This window comes from Aotus nancymaae, unplaced genomic scaffold (genome assembly GCF_030222135.1).
Source record: "Aotus nancymaae isolate 86718 unplaced genomic scaffold, 86718_ANA_hifiasm-v0.15.2.pri h1tg000003l, whole genome shotgun sequence".
NCBI lineage: Eukaryota > Metazoa > Chordata > Mammalia > Primates > Aotidae > Aotus > Aotus nancymaae.
The window spans coordinates 51,957,771-51,978,584 of record NW_026988414.1 but is presented as its reverse complement, the minus strand read 5'-3'; the positions used below and the strand labels follow the sequence as shown (position 1 = coordinate 51,978,584).

The 20,814-nt window shown below is 36.7% G+C and overlaps 1 protein-coding gene across 2 annotated transcripts in view; it reads right to left on the bottom strand.

Moving 5' to 3' along the window:
* Positions 1–611, bottom strand: part of SLC24A2 (solute carrier family 24 member 2) — a 293,748-nt gene extending 293,137 nt beyond the window's left edge. For both annotated transcript variants that reach the window (XM_012449991.3, XM_012449994.3), the window contains exon 1: positions 551–611. The gene's annotated coding sequence lies outside the window, so the exon portion shown is untranslated. The remainder of the gene's footprint in view (positions 1–550) is intronic.
* Positions 612–20,814: the final 20,203 nt, after the last annotated feature.

Below are 20,814 nucleotides of genomic sequence, written 5' to 3'. Positions count from 1 at the left end.
CAGGTCGGTGACGCGCCTAATTCCCCAAGCCTGAAAGTGCTGTCAACTTTGGGGTCATCTTATGCTGAGCACCGCCTCTCTAATTATCTGCAAAAAGTGGTAACAGCCGCGTTTTTCTGTAGGAGGCGATGTAATATGTAATGGTGGAAAAGACGTTCAGTGAAAAGGCACGGAGGCCTGCAGGACAGGCTGTTGGAGTCCAGGGCTTTTTGAGTGTTGGATTTGGATGCCTGGGACACTGCAGGGGCTTTAGTCTTGCAAGCTGACCTTTCATTTCGTGGGTAATGAAAGTGAGACGCAAGACCCAGTGCCATTTTGCATCACTGACAGGCTTCAGCTTCTGGCTTCCGGACTTCCAGACCAGTGCTCCTTCCTGTCCTGTCTGGAAAGCAAGATCCCCTTGACCACAAGAAATAGAATCAGGCTTGTTGAGATTAGAGGCTAGACTCTGGGCCAAAGAATGGAAGACGGTGGTAAGACAAATTGGTAGTGAGGGAACCCCTGTAACCCAGCCCTGCAACCACCAGCAAAGCTGCCAAGAGGTACTCACCTCATGAAGCTCTGGAAGCTTTTCGCACATTTTCCTCTCTCCTTACCCTCCATCCTTCTGTTTTCTCCCCAATCCAAGAGGGTTTCTTCATGCCCTCCTTATGATGGGGGTAATGGGTATATAGCCTGAGAGCTTATTACCTCTGATTTAGAGTACAGCTCTGTAGTGAGACCTCTGTGCCTACTCATCCATAAGTCAAAGGAAGACTTGGGAACTTAGAAATCTTTTTTTCCCCCATCAAATCCAGGCATTCAAGACTGGACTTCCTTTTTCTTTTTCTTTCTCTTTTCGAGACCGGATCTTGCTATGTTGCCCAGGCTTGTCTTGAATTCCTGGGCTCTAGCAATCCACCAGTCTCAGACTCCCAAGGGCTTGCAGACTACAGGTGCCTGATTGAATTTTTTTATCTTTAACTTTTAATTTAGAAAATTGCAAACATACACAAATGTAAGAAAATAGTATAATGAATCTCCATGGGGCCATCACCAACTTGAACAATTATGAACTCATGGCCAATCAGATTTCCTCTCTACCCCCTCTTCCTATGTCATCATTTTGAAGCAAATCCCAGAGGATCATATCATTTTAGCTGTAAATATTTTCAGAAAGCAAAAAAACTATCAACTACCACTAGGGTTGTGTCAAGAAGACTCAGGGAACAATATAAATAGGATCTCACTGACCATAGATGGGCTAATTTGAGCATCAAAATAATAATAATCAAAATCGTTTAAAACACATCTAACATGATTATATCTACAAATTCATAATTTTTAAAAAACAACTGAACAAATTGTTGATTATGAACAAATTATCTCATGTTTTTAATTTGCATTTCTCCGATAGTGATTTTGAGCATTTTTCATGTTTGTTGACTGTTTGTATATCTTCTTTAGAGAATTGTCTATTCATGTCCTTTGCTCACTTTTTGATGGGATTATTTGTTGTTTCCTTGCTAATTTGTTTGAGTTCCTTGTAGATTCTGAATATTAGTCCTTTGTCGGATGCACAGATTCTGAAGATTTTCTCCCACTCTGTGGGTTGTTTGTTTACTCTGCTGATTATCTCTTGCTGTGCAGAAGCTTTTTAATTAGGTCCCATTTACTTATTTTTGTTTTTATTGGATTTGCTTTTGGGGTCTTAGTCATGAATTCCTTGCCTAAGACAATGTCTAGAAGAGTTTTTCTTATGTTATCTTCTATAATTGTTATGGTTTCAGGTTCTCCCCCTACAGCCCAGAGATGACTCTGAGTCTTGATTTGGTTAGAAGGGGAATGAAATCCAGATGAAGACCTGATGAGCCTATAGATTGTATTGGTTGGGGTTTGCACTTGGTTGCATATAATAAAAATTCATTCTTGGTGATTAAACCAAATGAGATTTTATTTTTCTCATGGTAAAAAGAAGTCTGAAAGCAGGCTGCCCAGAGTTTATAAAATTGCTCCAAGATGCTATCTGGGAACCAAGATCCTTTGATATGTCTTTCTTAATGTATGGCTTTATCTTCATGGCTACAAAATGGTTTCTTCCTTTGGCATCACATCTGTGTTCCAGGCAGGAAGGAGGGAAAGAGTAAAGGGTGAAAGGTAGAAGGCCTCCTCGTTAGGCTTTTGTCTTTTTATTTAAGAAAGGACACTGTCAAAGCTTCACTTACATTTATTTCACTGATCACAACTTGGTCACATGGTCAGACATAGTAAGGGAATATAAACCATATTTTAACTGGGCACACAGTCACCTTTTAGAAAATCAGGGATCTCTCAGTAATGGAGAAGAGGGAAATACATGTGCGAGTGACGAGAATTATTTGACACACAGTTTCAAAGCATTTCAATGAGATCCATATTGGACTGAAGATTTGGCAGTTGACCAAGAACTTGGCAATTAACTGCCACTACAGTTGAGAAGGCTACAACTGCCATCCTGCTAGTAATGGAGAAAAGCAGGGCCTGTCGTTTGTCTAAATCACATAACATGGAAGCAGAGGAATTGCATAATACCTGTAGGTCTCCCAGATCCACAGACCTTATTGTCTAGTCATAAAGAAGAAAATTTACTACCATCAAATGGTGAGTTATTAAACAGTAGCACTTGCTAAGAGACTCAAGTAGATTAATCAATGGGTCTTTTTTTAGAAATTACTAAGGAGCTATTTCTTTATATTTGTAGATACTTGTATAAGCATAAACATTAGTTGGCATTATATTTACACTTCTATTAGTTGTAAGATTTGTTTGAACATAAAGTTTATAGGAGTCATTGGTTACCAATTAAGAACAATGGGCTCTTTTTGCTCTGAAGAGGAGGCTTTCAAAAATCAGTAATGAATTTTAAAAATCATTGGGTCACACCTAAGCTAATAAAGAATTTTTAATATAAAACTGCCAAAGCGATACTAGTTAATAATAGTTTTGCTAAGCACCCATATCATTTTCACATAGCTATCTAGGATGGTATGATTTAAAATAGGGTTAGGAATATTCACTTGCCCCATCTGACATAATATCCTCAGGGGGCCACTTTGTCTACAATTCCATCATTAGAAATTCATTGCATTGGCATTATAATTTATAACTTCCAGAATTTTAAAATAAGTGGCTCTGAAGTCATTGTAATGATTAGCAATTTTTAATTGTTTTTCATTTGACATTCAGTCTCAAGGGAAAAAAATTCTAGTAAACTACCATGAGGGGAAGGTAAAAGAGATAGCTGAGAGCCAGGTGCAGTGGCTCACGCCTGTAATCCCAGCACTTTGGGAGGCTTACGTGGGTGGACCACCTGAGGTCAGGAGTTCAAGACCAACCTGGCCAACATGGTGAAACCCCCGTCTCTACTAAAAATACAAAAAAATTAGCTGGGCATGATGGTGGGTGCCTGTAATCCTACCTACTTGGGAGGCTGAGGGAAGAGAATTACTTGAACCCGGGAGGCAAGGGTTGCAGTGAGCTGAGACAGCACCATTGTAGGTCAGCCTGGGAAACAAATTAAACTCCGTCTCAAAAAAAAAAAAAAGATAGTCGAATCATAAAGTTGTGGGCAACCCAGGGACAAAATGAAATACAGTACTCATACTTACTTTGTTAGTTTAATCATTTCTTTCTTCATTCTCTCCACATATACCACTTTTTTCTGATTTTTATTAAAATCTCTAGCTTCTCTGTTATTAAAATTGGCAGGCAATCAGCACACCTATGAAGTATTCAATGTGCACAAAAGCAGTAGCTCCCAACCTTGACTTTAGCTAAACAAAATAACTGGGGATATTTTTTAAAGGCTCCTGATAATGACCCTCACTCTCCTGCCATTACTATGAGCCCCATGAGAGCAAAGAGCCAGAATCGTGCATTTCTCAGCATTTAGCTCTGTGCTTGGCATTTGGCCAACATAGATCTGTGGAATGAATTAAGATGACGGCAAATACAGTTATTTAAAGGAAGGTGTGTCAATCAGAAGGATGTAGGTTATGCTATGGTAACAAAAAGTTCAAAAATCACAGTGGCTTAAAACAATGAAGGTTTTTGTTTCTCACTTGTGCTACCTGTCCTTTGTGAATTTTGCTGTGTCATCCTCACTCCTAACCCCAAGCTGGTCACTATCTGGAACACTGCCTTTTGCTGTTGCAGAGAGAAAAGATGCATGGTAAACCTTGAACTTGCTTTTAAAGCTTCATCTTGGAAGTGATGCATCACTGCTGCTAATATCTCATGGACTGAAGCAAATCAGATGGCCATATCTATTTTCAAAGGAGCAAGAAAGTGCAGTTGCACTGTGTGTTTGAGAGAAGAATGGAAAGATTTGGTGATCATCAATAATCACTACCACAATGGGCATCAGTGGTGGAAAAAGGGAACTGATATGTTACGCACCTACCATGAACTAGAGTGTTTGCTGATCTCTTTTCAATCTCACGAGTTTTATCACTATTATTATTCACAGATGAAGAAACTGAGGCTCAATGAGGTTAAGTAGCTTGCCAAATACCAAACAGCTCTCATGTGAATCCAATAATGGCTCCAAAAGCCCGAGTTCTACTCTTCCTTATTATATATAATAGTCTTTGCCTGAGAGTTAGTTGCATTTTTCCTGTTGAGATTATATACTTAGACAGAACCTATGGATTTCTTCTACCAATAGCCGGTTAACAACTGAGGATAGCTGTCTACATCCTAAAAGGATCTGCTTTGCTTATTTAAAAAAAATCACAGATATAAATATCAAAATATTCTGACGTCTGGTAAGAAATGTTCTCCTCAGTTCTCTAAACCCTGACTGATTTTGTTTTCCTTTGCATTTGGCTCATTTTTTGTCTGATGGCTTTCCTTTTCGGTTCAATGAGAACCATAAAAGCAGAAACAAATTTCTGTGGGATTGAGGGATGAAAGTGCAGGCTTCTTTGCTTTTGACAGAGGTTTCTGCAACAGCACTTAAGGCTAACCCCCCACATGATTGCTCTTTCTTCTTTTCTTATTCACTTACAAGGTGAGAAGTATGAATGCCAATTATTTTTACATTAGGAACAGGAATTTTTCTGGGTTTAAATGCCCAAGAAGCCCTGAGATTAAGCTTCTCTTTGAAATACCAGCTCAACTTCATTGCTTCTGAGCAGCAAGATAGGTTATAGTCATTATAGAGTTAAGTGAATTAATGCAGGAGCAGAAAACCAATACCACATGTTCTCACTTATAAGTGGGAGCTAAACATCAGGTACACGTGGACACAAAGAAGGGAACGATAAACACGGGGCCTACTTGTGGTGGAGTGTGGGAAGAGGGTGAGGATTGCTGACTACCTGGGTGACAAAATTATCTGTACATCAAACCCTTGTGACATGCACTTACCAATGTAACAAACCTGCACCTCTGGAACCTAAAAGAAAAGTTGGAAAGTAAAAAAAAAAAAAAGGCCACAGTGTGAGGGCTGGAAGTGGGGTCTATCAATTTCATCAAGAGACTTGAAGTTTAAACCCTTGGCTGTCTTCCTGATTCCAGCAGGGACTTCCTGAGAGTCCCCCAGAGTGTTCTCTTGTCTCTCAGAGCCACATCAGCAAGGAAATAAGGATACATAATACTGGTAAAGGAGGCACACTGGAGAAGAGGGTACAGAGGCAGGACAGCTCACTCGCAAGGCAAACAAGGAGCATTGCCTTTTACAACTCAAAAAATTGTGCGTCTGTTGCCTTCTTTCTTAAGTTACACTCTCTCTACCTATTTTTGTTTCAGAATTGCAACATAAAATAAAGCTTAAAATACTGGGAAAGAGGAGCCACGTGCCTTGAGCCCCAAACATAGGAAAGCCACAAGGAAGGTGCTGCTGTGTCTGGTTTCTGAATGCTGAATCAAAACACTTGTTTTATTCAATTCGTAAAATTGAAATGAAGGTCACTAATTATTTTCCCAGCTCAGTTGTGGGGAGGGGTCTCAAGTTCAATTGGAGCAAACCTCCCTCCATCTCCTCCATACAGTATGTACAGATGTGGTGGGTGTAGTGTGCTTGCGAGGGGTGGGGGTTCCTCAGCATCCTGGCACTGTGAGCAGGTACCCTCCATCTACCATCCCCCAGCCCAATGCCAGGGTTCATGTAATAAGCCTGTTTGGGGTTCATGTCCACCATTTTCCAAATGGTGAATGCAGTTTTTGCTGTTGCAGAGAGAAAAGATGCATGGCAAATCTTGAACTTGCTTTTAAAGCTTCAGTTTGGAAATGATACATCACTGCTGCTAACATCTCATGGACGAGCAGCAATAACAGTGACAGTACCTCTCCACTTGCTTCTCTTTTTGCTCCTCTCTCAATTTGTTTGAAGCCAAGATAGAGGACAGGTGACATATATTGAACCCCTCAAATACTCCAAATATTGCTACAAGGCTTATATTGAAAAACTAATTCTTTCTCCCTGAAACTTCTGCTTCCTGGTCTCTAGAAAGAACCATATTAAAAGGTTTTAGCTGTTTTGTTTTTTAAAGTTTTTGTTTCCTGGTACTTAGGATCATCTTTCAAAGTAGTAGGGTCACTCTGTTGTCTCTTGATTTTTCTGATTTGGATGTTAGCTGCTAAATTCTTATTAGGGAAGAGGTGGATTTCTTTCTCTTAAATATTCTCCCCACTCCCTCTCTGAAGCCTCCATCTCAGCATACTCCCTCCTCCATTCTTCCCATATAGTTATATTACCACGTGGAATATATAAATAGTCACCATTTACGTCCTTTAATTATGTAACTATAACCATCAGTTGAGCTGCATAGTATACTAATTCACCCCAGACTCTCTGATGGAACTGTACATTTCCCCTCAGTGTTTTCAAACATGTCAGTAGATCTTCCAGTTTCTTGTTTCCTCCTTGGGAGCCCATGCTCGTGTTTTTATGTCTCCCACATGGTACTTTTTCTAGGAATTTTCTGTGCCTCTTCTTTGTGTTAAAAACCCAGTGTCCTGAAGCCTCTTTCTTGTTTACTCCTTTGGTTTTTGGAGCACAGCCTCCAGTATCTTCCCCAGAATGGGGCACAGGAGGAAAATGTTTGAATCTGTGTGTGTTTTTCATGTCTTTATCCCACTCCCACACTCTAGTTTCAAAATATGGCTTTGTGTAAATATCTAGGTTAGAAATCGTCTTCCCTGCATATTTTTAAGGTAATCCTTCACTATATTTGACATGTCATTGTTGCTGTAGAGAAGCCTGATGTCATTTGAATTCCTGGTCCTTTCTGATGGAATCTATTTTTTCTTTTGAGAAGATCTTTAAGTCTTTTTATTTGTAGTGTTCTAAAGCTTGATGATAATGTGCCTTGAAGTAGATCTTTTCTCATTATTTTCTGTCTAGAAACTCACAAATATCTGGGAAATTTGTTTTGTGTATATTTAAATTTTTTTCTTATCTCCATTTCTCTTTCCTTTTTGGTATCTCTATTATTTTCATATTGACCTTCCTTGCCTGGTCCTCTAATTAAGACTTTATCTTTTCTCCATTTTCTATTCATCAACTTTATCATTTAATCCTTCTCTTGGTAAAAAAAAGTCCTCACATTTTTAACTTTTGAGAAGTTCTATCTTGTTATTTGCATATTTCAATTACAGTTTCCCATTTTTATTTCATAGGTCTAGTAGCTTCTCTGATGTCTCTGAAATAATGGAAATTTCATGAGGCTATAAACTTTATTTGGTTTGTTCATTACTTTATGTTGAATGCCTAGAACAATGAGTGCCTACTATAGCAGGTGTTCAATAAGTACCTTTGAGTTAATGAGAATATTTACTGTAGCTTATTGTGCATTTTCTTTTGCTCCCTGAAGTTTCCATTTCCCACAAGTTCCTTTTTACTATAATATTTGTTCTGGCCTGGTTTTCATACCACAGGCCTTTCTAAAGTATCTGGTGATCTTTGATGTCTGTTAATAATTATGAGTCAGGCATTAAAATGCTAATGAAAGCTTGCTTGGATGCGACCTGCCAAGTCGAGGTCTTTACTGCAGGGTAATCAAGTGAGGATGCAACCATTTCATTGCCAGAAACACATGTCAGTATCTGTACATAATTTATCTTAGGCTGATCAATTTCCCCAGGCAGGGTTCTCTAAGCTCTTCTCTGAAGTATTTGTGTTTGGCTGCCAGCAGTATGAGAGCTGAGCTAGAAAAGAGGCTGGGGGACTTTCATTATTCAGTTTATAGACTTTAAGGTAGCTTACCCTTATCTTCAGCTTTGCCTGATGTCCTAGAACTCTGGCTTAGCTTCTACAGAGAGTCAACCTCCCCCTTTTCGCCAGGGCAGGAAGGGGTAGTCTCCTGGCCATAAAGGATGGGGAAGGGCTTTTGAAGATACAATTGTACCTTTAAGATTTCCATTCAAGCTTCCTATTTTCAGCCCCATCTTGTGCCTCTGCTCTATTGGTTTTCTATTGCAGGCTGTAACAAATTGCCACAACCTTTGTGTTTTAAAACAACATATATTTATTATCTTACAGTTCTGTCAGTCAGAAATCTGGTATGGGCTAGTCCTTCTTTCTTATGCTTTCTTTTCCCCTAGTATCTCATTTCTCCAGTCTTATCTTTCATTCATGTATCTGTAGAATTAGATCTTGTTTTTATAATCCAATTCTGAGATTAAATTTCACTTAATAAACTAGTTTATTCATTTGAGTTGCTTGAAATATGTTTCATCTAAAATTTGTCACATTTCATATTTATGTTTTTAATGCTCCATCATATTCTTTCATTTGTTCTTTTATATAATACGATTACACTTGTATTTGTTGATTTGTCAATGTTAGATAGTAATATTGATTTGCTGCTAAAAACAACGCCATTCTTAACATTCTTTCTTAAAATCCCTTTCCCAACCGTATAGAACAAAATAACTCCTACCGCCATAGTTAGCCTTAGTCCTTTATGGAATAAGCTGCATACTCCATCTACGTCTTCCAAAACATGACTTTCTTATTTGTAGAGTTTTTATATTAATTCATATCTTGGTTAGCTGGATTTAATTTACCAAGTCATTTTTGCAAAGAGGGTCTATGAGTGAGATCTTTAATACTGATAAATCTTTCCATTGCTTTTATATAGTAACAATAAGTTTCATCAAATCTTTTATAACACACACACACACATACACACTCCTGGAAATTGCAGATACTGTTCCACTGACTCTGTCACTTGATTTGCTAATCTAGAGAGACATGTATCCATAATTTTTTCACTTGCTTTATCTGCTCATTTGCCTGAAGTATTCTTCCTTTATCGTTGAAGTTCTATAACACATATGGCAAGTCTCAGTGAAGATCTATAGCTATTTATACCCCTCTCTACTTTTTATCAAATAAGGCATGCCCTTTCTCTCTGAATCTTACTTTATTTCTGGTTTAAAAATACAACTTTTTTTCTGTTTCTAGTTGTATCATCTTCTTTGGGAAATGTACAATTATGCATATATCACCTTTTCATCCTCTGTATCATCTCCTCTCTCATTTTCATCTTCTTGTTGTACTTCATTTCATTTCATGGGATTGCCAAAGAAAGCTTCTCTATTCTCCTAACTCTTTTTAAAAATAGATTTTATTCTACTTCTTGCTGCTGCTAATGGTACTTCTTTTTTTTTTTTTTTTGAGATGGAGTTTCACTCTTGTTACCCAGGCTGGAGTGCAATGGCGCAATCTTGGCTCACTGCAACCTCCGCCTCCTGGGTTCAGGCAATTCTCCTGCCTCAGCCTCTTGTGTAGCTGGGATTACAGGCACGCACCACCATGCCCAGCTAATTTTTGTATTTTTAGTAGAGACGGGGTTTCACCATGTTGACCAGGATGATCTCGATCTCTTGACCTCGTGATCCACCCGCCTCGGCCTCCCAAAGTGCTGGGATTACAGGCTTGAGCCACCGCGCCTGGCCGCTAATGGTACTTCTATTTCTCTTGTTTCTATTTGTTTTCTTATATTCAATTTCTATTTTCAACTCTTCTAACTCATGCTTTTTTCCTTACTATCTCATTTCTCCAGTCTTATATTTCATTCATTCTCTTAGCTTTCTTTCTTTTATCTACTTAGAAAAAGTCTTTGTCACTTTTATTTGAGAGAAAATACTTTGCTGAAGTATTTGCCTGATATATGTTTTCTGTTTCCTAAAGTAATTCTTCTTCTGTATATTATTTATCTGCCATCTGCATGTGATGTTTCCTTCAACCCCCTGCCACATTCTATGTGTATCTATTTGGTAGAATCCATGTTGTGTCCTTTACTCACTCATCTTGATTGTGGTAAGTTCTCTACATGCTTGCACTTAGCTCATGAAGTTTGGAGAGGAATGGGAGGTAAGGAATGAGGAGGAGCATCTGAGATACCCGTCAGCTTAAAATCAGCTTAAAACCACAGATAGCATAGAACCTATAGATCCTCTGCATGAGCCAGTTCTCTCCTTAACTTTTAGTCTCCCCTAACTGCAGTGAGAAAGCACATCCCGGCGAACTCACAGCATGACTCGTAATGAAGGCTAATAGATCACAGATATTTTGTGTTTAATAATTTGGTGTTTATTTCTATTCAGTCCACTCTGGTCACCACTATAAATATGCTTAATACACTCCCCTCTCTCTATCATACTCTGGTTTTTGAATTGATACATTAGTTTCCTTGGGCTGCCTCAACAAATGACCACAAATTTGGTGGCATCGAACAACAGAAATTTATTCCCTCATAGTTCAGGAGGCTAGGAGTCTGATATCTCCTAACGTGGTTAAGCCTTCAGAGAAGAATCCTTCATTGACTCTTTCTAGCTTCTGGTGGCTCCCAGCAATTTTTGGCATTCCTGAATTTGTGGTGACATCACTGCAGTCTCTGCTATCTTTTCCATATGGCTTTCTTTTCTGTGTATCTCTATTCTCTCTCTCTCTCTCTCTCCTCTCTCTCTCTCTCTCTCTCTCTCTCTCTCTCTATGGAGTCTCGCTCTGTCGCTCGGGCTGGAGTGCAGTGGCATGATCTTAGTTCATTGGAACCTCAGCCTCCCAGGTTCAAGTGATTCTCCTACCTCAGCCTCCAAAGTAACTGGTATTACAGGCGCCCGCTACCATGCCCAGCTAATTTTTGCATTTTTAGTAGAGACGGGGTTTCACCATGGTGGCCAGGCTGGACTCAAACTCCTGACCTCAGGCGATTCACCTGCCTTGGACTCTGGAAATGCTGGGATTACAGGCATGAGCCAGTGCACCTAGCCTCTATTCTCTTCTTATAAAGACACCAGTCATTGGATATAGAGCCCATTCTAAATCTAAGACGATTTCTAAATTTGGAATAGATCATGTTCTGAGGTTTCAGGTAGCCATGAATGGGGAAGGCATTTTTCAAGCCACTACTTGTGGAATAGAAGTCCAAGTCTGAGAAAATAATATGTTGTCCTCACATTCTGACCCCTCTAGCCCTGCCAATCCATGATGAGAAAGTGAGGCCCCAAGGTATAGCCTCTCCTCCTCTATTAGTCTCTATCTTCACTTTTTGTTGTTGCAAGCAAGAACTTAGATTTCTCTTGTCTTATCACTTATTGTGAGGGAACATTATTGAGCTCTGGAACTTTATTACTTTATAAAAAATTCTCTATCATTGTACTTGCAAAAATTCTTTCTCACTGTTAGTTACGAATACAGCCATTTCTTGGGTTAATGTGAATGGAGTTTCCTTCACTGTATGATTTTGTCTTGTTATTGATTTGGAGGCACCTTAATAAGGCAAGTGGGAAAAAACATGTATTATACAGTACATTTCAAAAGGCTGCCTAATATTTTATCTCACATATGAATCATAATTTATTTAGCAATTCCCCTATTACCTTATTGTTGTTTTCCAGTTATAAATAATGATGTAATGGATATAATTATACATGTATCTCAGCATGGAAAGATTCTCTTATTTCCTTTAGAGTATGTTTCTTGCTAATGGGAACTATCTGGAAATTCATGTGTATCTATCTTTAATGAGTGGGATGGAGAGGAAGAGTCTTCTCTGCTGATGTTCTCCCATAGATCACTCCAATTCTCTCAATAATCAGTGGTGAGTCTACCTTATATGTAATTCACAGGGAGGGCCAATGGGCCTCGAGCCTTGTCTTGGCTAAAGTCCATAGCAAAAGTATTAGGAAATAATTACTGTCTTTTCCCCAAATACTTCATGTATTGTTAGTTTTCTATAAACCAAGAACATTTCAGACTGCAATGGAGGTTGTCCTTTATTAAAGATAATTCTCCCGCCTCTACAAAGAGAGACCCCTTAGATCTAGAGCTGATAGTTAGTGGACAGGTTTTTTGCTAAAATACTGAAATACTTCTATACCACTTGAAACATTATATCACAGTAACATGACAAGCAGCTAAGTTGATTTATATTATAAACTTTAGAGTAAATTTATTAGTTGAAGTGAATATTGTAGGATATCTCAACAACCCTTGATACATGGGCCAGTTGTCACAACATCTAAGAAATATTTGTAGCTCTATGACTGGTTGGCCAATGTCTAGTAAGCAATGCAGATACATTGTGTAGTCTTTATAAAACTCAGTGTTTTTGGAGAATCACCAGTTTATCTTCATCATGGAATTATAGTTCCCATTGTATCTGAATAGTTTGGTTTTTTTCTTTCATAGCTACTGTGTTGTAAATCTTCTGTAAGTGTATATTATATTGTTTCAAAAACAGGGACTTATAATAAGATACTGAATACAAATACCCAGGATGAAGGAACAACAAATTCTGGATATGCTTCTCAACATTTCTGTTAAATACAATGAATAGGAATTGTTTGGATCTGTGGCAACATAGAGAAGAAATGATATCAAAATTATATTATTATTAAAAGGTAGAAATGATAATGATCTATTAAATCTCTTGGTTTAAACAAAGAAGATACAATCTTTTTTTTTTAAATCAAGAATGGGTAAAATAATAACGATGTTTAAAAGTTTTAAAAATCAAATTCTTGAAAAAGTAAATGAAATTATGTGAAAGTCCAGAAAAATAATGGACAGTTTTAGGCAAGAATATTTAATAAAATTTCAGAAAAAGAATAATGTTAATATGGACATGCTATGGTCTGAATGTTTGTGTCCCTCAAAACGTATGTATTAAAATGTAATTCCCAATGCAATAGTATTAAAAGATTGGGCCTTTAGGGGGTGATCAGGTCATGAGGATGGAGCCTACATGAATGGGATTAGTGCTTTTATAAAATAAATCCTAGGGAGCTTATTTGCCTCTTCTACCATGTGAGGATGCAGAAAGAAGTTGCCACATGAAGCAGACAGTGAGCCCTCACCAGACACTGAATCTGTTGACATCTTGATCTGGGACTCTCAACTTCTAGAACTGTATGGAAAAAAAAAGTCTATTGTTTATAAGCCACCCATTTATGGTATTTTTGTTATAGCAGCTTGAATGGACTAAGACAGGTCACATAATTGTAATCTATATATGCAGTTCTGGCTTGTTAAGAAGATACATAGTGAAATGAGAATGCTTCTTTTGGAAAACATAAATTGAGAGAGTAAAATTTCAATTATTATTGACGAACCTTCATCTGCTCTATATAAACATCATAGAATCATTTTCTTTAAATGAAAAATTCAATACTTTGAAGAGAGAGTTGAAAATTGCTCTTTTGTTTTTTAGTCTTGGAAAGCTGACATACATAAGATCAATAAAAGTTTTTTGTTGGTGATGCTTGAGAAAAAATGATTTCAATGAAATATATTGACATAAAAACCTTACTGGACTTTATGTAGTTGTGCCAGTGTAATGTTAAGGAGAAAGTCTGGAGTTTTAACCATAATTTAAAAAAAAATCTGGATATTTTAATTTGGCACTATTTAAGTAACCATATTCAATCGCTTATGATTAATGCCATAAAAATATAAAATAAATGTTTTCTCAATAACTTTACATTTACTACTTTTCACCAAATAAACATCAGAAAGAATTAGCCAATAATTCAGAAGAGATGATAAATGAAATAATAAAAATTAGAGAAATATTTGCACTTCAATTGTCAGCTTATGGTGCTAGAGCTGAAAAAGCAGTTTGGAAATTATGCCATTATTAGAAATTGTGAAAGGGCATAGTTTAATATTTGAGAAACTAAACAGAGTTTGGAGCATTGGGGTTTCTATTAATAAAATAAGTTTATTGAGATATAATTCATATCCCATTAAATTCATCTTTTAAAAATATACATTTCTCTTGTTTTTAGTGATGAAAAATTACATTTAGTGAAGAAGAAATGTTATTTAGTGAAGAAGAAATGATATTGACAATAAACTGACCTGGTACATCTTCTGATGTTGTGGAAAAATAGTGATGTGTGAGTCCTCTAACATTGTTCTTTTTCAATATTGTTTTGGCTATTCTGGGTGTCATGCATTTACACATGAATTATAGAGCCAGCTTGTTAAAGAGGGCAGCCTGCAAGGGAACCAGCTGGGATTTTTATAAAAATTGTGTTGAACTGGGAGGTCAATTTGGAAAGAATGCCATCTTAATATTAAGCTTTTCAATCCACAAACATGGAAATTATTTATATTTATTTAGGTCCTCTTTAATTTCTTTCAAAAATGTTTTGTAACTTTTCAGAGTATATGTTTTATACCTCTTGAAAAAAATTTTAAATGAATATAGGCTATTTATACATATTTATGGAGGTACTCTTGTTAAATTGAATCTTAACTGTATTATTATTTTCAAAGTTATCATAAATGGAATTGCTTTCCTAATTTCATTTTCAATTTTCCATTGCTAGTATATAGAAATAAAATTGATGTTTATATATTATCTTACATCCTACAACCTTGCTGAATGTGTTTATTCATTCTAATAGCTTTTAGGGGAGTCCTTAGGATTTCCTGTGTTCAAGATCCTGTCAATTGCAAATAAAGAGTTTAATTCTTCCTTTCCAATCAAGATGCTTTTTTTTTTTTTCCATTTTCTAATTGCACTGGTTAGAACCTCCAGTACAATGTTGAATGAAAGTGGTGAGAGCTATCTTATTCCTGATCTCAGGGGGAAGGCATTCAATCTTCCACCATTAAGTACAACGCTGGCTATGCATTTTTCATAGATGGTCTCATCAGGCTGAGGAAGCTCCTTTCTTTTCTTAGTTTGTTGAATGTTTTATTTTTTAATCATAAAGTCATGTTAGATTTTATCAAATGCTTCTTCTGTCTCAAAATGATCATGTAGCTTTTCTCCTTTATTCTACTAATGTAGCATATTATATTAATTGACTTTCAGATGTTTGGAGATTTGATTTTAATAAATGATATTCTAACAGAGATGTTAGCACTTTCTTTAACTTTACAAGAAAGAAATGTTTTAATTATCAAAGCTGACATAATTTGACAAACCATCATTGTGATTGAACACAGAATACTGATATATTATTCTTGACACTGGTCAACACAACATAGTATGTGGTATAATGGTGTCAATAATGGAATAATTTTACATTTACATAAGTACCCACCTATATTTTATGGAAAATACTGATACATTTTGACTTTGTCACTCATCATATTGACTTACCCTCTTTAGCTTTATATTTTGTAAGGATGCTTATGTTTCACATTGAGGTAGTTAGTATAATTGAACATGACAATGCCATAAACAAACATCTCCTGTGCCATTTTTCTAGAGACTACTATCCAAGGCAACATAAATCCATTAATAAATACCTTAATGTTTGGTGGTTCATCTAACAATGAATCTGCCCAGCAATGCTATTAAACAGAACAGTATTACCTCACCTTATTAAAAAATACATTTTAGGAGATTAACTCAAAATGAACATACATATGGTTGATTCCATTGGACTGTGCTCTTTGAGGGCAAGTACTTTGTCAATGTGATATCCCCAAACCTTTGAATAGTGCCTGACACACAGAAGGCTCTTAATAAACATTTGTTGCCTGAGTGAATGAATTTAATCCCTTGCTGTGAGCAATCAAACCTAGTGAGAGATCAAGACAAGAAACAAAAATTAGGTTACCCTGATTAGTTCTTTTTGAACCTATGCCTTCAAAGGCATCCAGGCATTCAGGCTATGAGCTTGATACTTTTTTTTTCACTGTTAGATTCTGGTTTTGTGTGGCCTGAAGTTCAAATGCTTTTATGAGTCTGAATTTTTAAAAAAATGCAAACTTATTTATAGGGCATTTATAGGGTTGGGCAAATGTGGGTCCCTGAGGATTAAGCTTTATTATTGTCACAGTGAAATGTCACTATAGATTCAAGCTTGTTGAATAAATTAATAAATGAAAGTATTTTTCCCTCCTACAAATTAAAGCAAAACTTTTGTAGTACCCCGTTTTACTTTGACTTTGGCTGTTAAACTAGATAAAACTAGAATAGGCATACTGTTAATCAAGTATTAGGATAATTCAGACTAAAAAGGGTTAATTTTATTTTAAAAACATAATAATCTAGAAAAACTTCAGCAACAGGTGAAAACCTGAAATTTAAAGCTATAAGGGATAGAGTGGAATCAGCTTGGTGTGAAGACTGGGTAAACAGTGGAGTTCACACATAGATCAGGCATCGGGGTCTTAGCTTCTAGCCATACTAGATGTGTGACTTTGGGTATATCCACCTTATATAGAGAGATTCAGAAATTATGATTAGATATAGAGTTTATTTGAGTACAAAATTTGAGGACATGCACTTGGGAAGCACAGATTTCAAAGAATGGAAGTCAATGTTTTGAAATATAAAGGTTTGGGGTCATTTATATAGATAAGGTTTAGGGAAGCTTAAAAAAATGTCACCATCTTTCTATATAAGGTTTACTGTGTAGTTACAATGCGTTTGGGATAGAATTGGCTGAGATCGTATTTTTCTTTCAGGGCAGGTATATTTAACATTCTACACCAAAGATATGACAGTCCTGAGATCTTCTGTGCTATCTGATCTAAGTTAGACAGGACAATACAGGAGATAGCTAATCCATTAATATAACAAAGGTCAGTGATTAGAAGGCATGAAGATTTGGTCTCTGGTTTCTTCTAGTCATTTAAGAATAATGGGAAAGAGTGTTAATCCATAATCTAAGAAGCAGAAGTTCCAGCTATGTACTATACGACTCACATCACAGTCACATCTCTCTTATAACTTAAAGTGTTTTGGGGTGTTGGAAATGGGTTTATAACATTGGAAAGAATCCACACCAAGACAATGGATCACTCAGCAAGGCTAGTTTACTTTCTGCAGAAAGGGTACAACTTGCTGATAGTCTTGCCATGAGAACACACCTGAACAAAGGAGACAGGGACATTTATAACTTTCATAATCTGACACAATTGCCCTATTGCTATGTCCAGTTTCCATTGGCCAGAATGGGACCTCACATTCTATGCTTGACTCGATTGGCTAAAAACTTGAAAATTTTTTGAATAGATAAGTGGGAAAGAAGACAAGGAAGAAGAAGACTCTAGTCAGGAGAAGGTCAGGAGGGTTTCCAAATAAGGAATGGCATTCACCAGGCTTTGGAGCTTGCCCAGTTCTGTTCAGACATGCTGGAGTGAGTCAAGGTAGCTGATTTAAGACGTAGGTGATTTAGGGAATATATATACATGGGTATATGTTTATGCTAATAGTGGATAATGGCCATAGAACAAGAGATTGTAACTCCTTATAATGTAGTCTAAGATACAGACTTTTAAGAAGAAGTTTCCCATCTCTCACATGGGGGTTCTAACAACTTCACAAGTAGGTCCCTCCTTTTTTTGCAGCCTCAGTTTTCTCATCTGTAAAATAAAGACTCTGGGCTAGACAAACTCTGAGATTCCATCTGTTTTGAATTTTGATTCCTGTTTCTAAAGAGATAGATTTGAAAACTCATTTCTGTAATCACAAAATCACATGTCAAAACAGACACTGAAAGAGAAAACATAGGGAGAAATGCTAATTTTATACTAAATCTTATATCTCATTTGAGATGTTCTTTTATGATAAAAAAGAAATAAAAAATGGACTTCAAGTCTCTGTAGCATTTGAATTCTGTCCTTTTTTGGAAACAATCTTGCTGATCTGACTCTTGAACTTCATAATCCAAGTGGAGCTATTTATAATACCAGGACTTTAAGTTAGTAAAGTGGTGTATCTTTATGGTAACAAGAAACAAAAAAGAAGGCAATAGATTTGAAATTTATGTAAGAACTTGGCTTTTGCCATTTATCTGAACACAACAACATCTTCTAGCCTTTTCTGTTAGTACAGGAAGTTGTTTCCTAATTTGATTATTCAATGTGATATTTTATTTTGTTTTTCTCACATCCTTTAGGAAGAACTGATGTGTTAGAAGAAGAAGTATAACAGTGGATTCTATTAGAAAGAAAAAATGAGAAAGAAATTATATTTAGGAAGAAGGATAAAATGAATGGCTCAAGTAGACTTGTAGCTGCAACCAAATCTAAATATAAAAGGGTTACTATGACTACAAAGGCGGTATATTTGAATAAAAATGGATATGAAAGTCTCTTTCACATGCTAATTGAATTGTAGGAAGTCTGTCTTTTCAAACTGCAGACAGTCTCTCTCTCTCTATCTACCTCCTCTTCTGCGTTATGGCTTTTGGATTAAATCTGCTTTAAACAAAACTATTGCCCTATGAAACTGAAAAGCACTTTTAGTTTTCCTGTGTAAGGGCTAGTTTACACCAGTTCTAGCATTGTGACTCCGATTCTTCATTTGTTCAGAGTCAGAGCCTCAGGAATGCCCCCCTCCACAACCATGTTTTTTTTTTTTCTGATGAAGAAAAAGCACAATGATTCACCTGAAGCATCTTTAAGGTATAAGTCATCCCTTCTGAATGGTTATTCCTGTCAATAAATTCAGGGAAGACTTATAGAGCAAATTCTAAATGCAAAGCACTGTGGGGAAAGATAATTGTGGGGAAAGATAGATAATTTGGGTTCTGCTCCCCAAGGACTCCCTACAGATGGAGAGTTACTGAGTAATCTTTTTGGATTCTTTCTGGATCTTGCTTCAGACTCCTAAGAAATAGCCACTGTTCCTTGTAGTTAAATATAGATTGTGCTGGAAGGTGCCTGAAATAAAACCACTACGGTAGTGTCAGCATTACCAGATGACACAGATGTACTTGAATTTACTGCAGTATTCTGTCTCATCTCTGATAAATTTAAAGAACATACATGGATTCTGCTTTTAAAAGGCATGTGAGTAATGAATTGGAACTTACTTTATGTCCCATGAAAGAAACGGGTGACATTTACAATGTGAGTATTTGACTATAGAACTTTTTGTCCTGAGAACAACAGTTTACAAGTTTAAGAACAAGAGTTTTCTGATTCAGTGTGTGAAATTGTGGGAAAAATGCTCACCTGTCCAAACCCAGAGAATGGACTCAGGCACAAAGAACAGCGAAAGTGAGACTTTTAATAGCGGTTTTGCAAGATCGGATGTCAGGCATATCCGGGGTAGCTACTGCAGGTAATTAATCTCCTTGCATGCAAGTCCATACCCCAGTTCCTCACTGGTTGAGCACTATGGGGTCACAGTCTTCCTGACATTGCCTAAGTTTCATTATCCCTTTATAAGGTTATACCCTGTCCCCTTCCCTGCTTAAGTTTCGATTTCCCAATAATGAAACTTTCTTCCTTTTTATGAGCTGACCCCCTCCTCTACATTCTGTTCACTTATTATGACTTCCTAGGAGCATGAGCCATGCGGTTTTTTACATCCGCACGCTGGCTGCCTGTGCTTAGATTTACCATGCCTTAAAAATGGACCATTTACAATGTTTTCATACAGAAATGAACATTTCAAGATTATTTAAGAAAGCTTTTCTGTCTAGATCACAATAAAGACTTATGGAAAATATGCCCCAATCTCCAAAGATTGCAACATCTGGATCTCACTTCTGGTCCAGTCATAACCTCTGGTTACATATTCGTAAATAAATGAGTTAATGAATAGACCTTTTGGCTTTTGCTTTGTTTTTCTGTTGTTAACTTTTTAATTATGTACATGTATAACTTTAATTTTTTTATATGTCCATAGGAGTCATCTGGGTAATGGAATGATAGGATAGTTTTAGTTTTATTTTTAATGTCTATATCTATTTTTAAAAAATCTATCAACAATGGACTTAGAAAAAAAACAAAACATCGAAATCAATTGGATTTTTAAAGAAATTACACAGATACAGATTAAATGCTCTGAAACGCAAAGGAGTAAAAATAAGTAAAAACTTTAAAATGTTAAGGATTTACAAAACTAATGTACCTGGTGAAAGAGTATCTACTTCTCAATGAACAGTCTCTAGAATATTTCAGTTTGATCTAGCCCTTGGGGCATAGACACCACACTGCTGGCTGGAACCATAGTAAGCAGCAAGAAGAAATTTAATTCAGAGTAAGTGCTCTAATGAAGTCTGAAAGTGGGGAGATGTGGTTGCCGGGACTAGTGAGGTTAGCTGTGACACCCCCAGGTTCCCCACGAGCACCTGTGCTTATGCAAGGCACAGTCTCAGGAGAACAGATACCCCAGCCACTAGAAGTTTGGACATCCAGAGCAGAGGGTCCTCGAGTGCATGAAAGTGAGCTGCCTGGTGGAACAGGTAAGGTTCCTATTTGCAGGTATTTTATTTTATTCGTTAATAAAGTGTCTGTTTTTTAAAGACTAGTCTCTTTAAAAGAAAAACCTGTGTAAATAGAAAATAACACAAGGATCTGTGATTAAGCCAAATAGTTGGAGACAAAATAGAAACTGTATCAAGAACGTGAAGAACTGATCA